General features: G+C 35.0%; 1 non-coding gene across 1 annotated transcript; it reads left to right on the forward strand.

Annotated features, from left to right (window-relative positions):
• Positions 1-1,336: 1,336 nt before the first annotated feature.
• LOC130456818 (U6 spliceosomal RNA) lies at positions 1,337-1,444 on the forward strand. The gene has a single exon (XR_008915839.1). It is a non-coding gene; the product is annotated as a U6 spliceosomal RNA (small nuclear RNA).
• Positions 1,445-3,364: the final 1,920 nt, after the last annotated feature.

Below are 3,364 nucleotides of genomic sequence, written 5' to 3' on the forward strand. Positions count from 1 at the left end.
CACTGTTAAATACAAAACATCTAAAGACCTAGAACTGTGTTGGTAAAGATATGGCATGTGTGCCCTGGCAATGCCCCACCCCAATGCGAGTATTTCCTCCCTCTACAGTCTGGGGTAATGCAGGGAGCTTACAAGCATCTTGAAGGTAAAGTTTGGGCATGCAATCTCAAAAATTTTGGCCAATGCTGACCTGGAAGTAAGCTATTAGTACCATAGATAGATCTTACATTGCAAATTTAAAGGAACAATATAAATAAGATCCATATGGAATGAAAAAAGCAAAGATAAGTTGTATTCTGTCCTATGAAGAAAGTAACCATATAAATGACATAATCTATTGAAATATTGAGACAAAGCAAACTATGTAAAGATATATCAGTATGTGAGAACCTAGAGAAGACCAAATTTTCCATCATATTGGAAGTCTAACACAAATTATAAATAATAAGTAAAATGTTTGAATAAATATTATTTTGCTTTCTTATTTATTTTGAATATTTAATTAATATATGATATTTTATTATTTACATAGTTTCAGATTTAGAAGGAATGCCAATGAAATTCAATATGAATTCCTCAGTTTTGATTTTTGAAGTTAGTTGAACAAGTATAATTCATTTTTCTACATGACATCTCATTAGATATCCATTTTTTCATTTCCATTAATTTATTTTTCCTCTCCTCTTCTTGGTCACTTCTCTTTAGATAAACTCCAGTTTACTAATGTCTTTTCTAAATTGTTATATCTATGAAAGAACACAATACTATAGATGTCACCTGAAAAGATTTGCAGTACCATCTCCCTCATTCTTAACAATGAACCATTCTCATTGTAACCTTTATTCATTTTGGTGAAAGGGGAGTGTCCTGTTTCACTTTAAACTAATATCCTCATTCTTGTCTATAAGAATATACTGTGTCATTAGAGCAACAGATTCTTTAAATGATGGACTTAAATGGAAAAATATGATGAATTGATGGCATATGTACCCTGAGTCAATTTAACATTAGCAAATTTTAAATTTCAGTGATCAATTCAATTATTGTCACTGTGACAAATAAATTTGATCTAGAGCCTCAATCACCCAATTTATAAACATTTACTAATTAGGTGAGAGAGAGAGAGAGAAAGAGAGAGAGAGATAGAGAGAGACAGAGAGACAGAGAGAGATAGAGAGAGACAGAGAGAGACACAGAGAGAGAGAGGAGAGAGAATTATTAAAACCTTACTAGAACTGGTTCTTTATTTTGCTGGAGAGCTGGGACTGTTGCTACTTTCTAAAGGTCCTCTGATGAGATAAGGAAGCCATTCCACAGAAAAATGCCAGCCTTTTGGGTGCTTGCTTCGACAGCACATGTACTAAAAATTGGAACGATACAGAGAAGATTAGCATGGCCCCTGTGCAAGGATGACACACAAATTTGTGAAGCATTCCATATTTTTAAAACACTCTCCACACAATAAAAACTAGATCTAAACAATTGTAAAATTATTGATTGCTCATGGGTGGGATGACCTAACAATATAAAAATGACAATCCTACCCAAATTAATTTACTTATTTATTGCCATACCCATTGAACAACCAAAAAAACTTCTTTACTGAATTAGAAAAAAAAAACCATTAAGTTCATTTGGAAGAACAAAAGATCAAGGATATCCAGGGAAATTATGGAAAAAAAAGTGCAAAGGAAGGAGGACTTGTAGTCCCAGATCTCAAACTATACTATAAAGTAGTGGTCATCAAAACAATTTGGCTAAGAGACAGAAAGGAGGATTGGTGGAATAGTCTTGAGGTAAATGACTTCAGCAAGACAGTCTATGATAAGCCCAAAGATCCCAGTTTTTGGAACCAAAACTCACTATTTGATGAAAACTGCTGGGAAAATTGGAAGAGAGTATGGGAGAGATTAGGTTTGGATCAACATTTCACACCCTACACCAAGATAAACTCTGAATGGGTGAAGGACCTGAATATAAAGAAGGAAACTATAAGTAAATTAGGTGAACACAGAATAGTATACTTGTCAGATCTTTGGGAAAGGAAAGATTTTAAAACCAAGCAAGACCTAGAAAAAAATCACAAAATGTAAAATCAATAATTTTGATTACATCAAATTAAAAGTATTTTGTACAAGCAAAACTAATGCATCCAAAATTAGAAGGGAAGCAACAAAATGGGAAACAATCTTCATTACAAAAACCTCTGACAAAAGTCTAATTACTCAAATTTATAAAGAGCTGAAGCAATTGTACAAAAAAATCAAGCCATTCTCCAATTGATAAATGGTCAAGGTACATGAATAGGCAATTTTCAGATAGAGAATCAAAGCTATTAATAAGCATATGAAAAAGTGTTCTAAATCTCTCATAATCAGAGAAATGCATCAAAACAACTCTGAGGTATCACCTCACATCTAGCAGATTGGCTAACAAATCAGCAAAGGAAAGTAATGAATGTTGGAGGGGATGTGGCAAAGTGAGGGCATTAATTCATTGCTGTTGGAGTTTTGAATTGATCCAACCATTATGGAAGGCAATCTGGAACTATGCCCAAAGAGTGATAAAAGACTGTCTGCCCTTTGATTTAACTATAGCACTGCTGGGTTTGTACCCCAAAGACAGTATAAGGAAAAAAGACATGTACAAGAATATTCATATCTGCGCTCTTTGTGGTGGCAAAAAATTGGAAAAGGAGGGGATGCCCTTCAATTGGGGAATGGCTGAACAAATTATGGTATATGTTGGTGATGGAATACTATTGTGGTAAAAGGAATAATAAAGTGGAGGATGCAGAGAGGAGTAGAAGCAGGAGAACATTGTACACAGAGACTGATACATGGTGGTACAATCAAATGTAATGGACTTCTCCATTAGTGGAGATGCAGTGACCCTGAACAACTTGGAGGAATCTACTAGAAAAAGCACTATCCACATTCAGAGGAAACACTGTGGGAGTAGAAATACTGAAGGAAAACAACTGTTTGAATACATGGATAGAATGGATATGGTTGGGGATGTAGAGTCTAAATGAACATCCTAATGCAAACATCAACAACATGGAAATAGGTTTTGATCAAGGACACAAGTAATACCCAATGAAATTGCGCATTGGCTATGGGAAGGGTCAGTGGAGGGGAAGGAGGGAAATAATGTGATTATTGTAACCAAGGAATAATCTTCTAAATTGACTAAATAAACTAATTCAAATGGGAAAAAATCACCAAACATTTTGGCTCCACATCCTTGCCCATGTCTTGATGTCTCTGCCATTGGGGAACCCAGGAGTCTGGTCTTCCTGCACACCATGTGACTTTGTGACTTCTCTGTATTACCATCAGAGTGGGCATGATCTATACTCCCA

This window comes from Monodelphis domestica, chromosome 1 (assembly GCF_027887165.1).
Source record: "Monodelphis domestica isolate mMonDom1 chromosome 1, mMonDom1.pri, whole genome shotgun sequence".
In the NCBI taxonomy this organism is placed as follows: Eukaryota; Metazoa; Chordata; class Mammalia; order Didelphimorphia; family Didelphidae; genus Monodelphis; species Monodelphis domestica.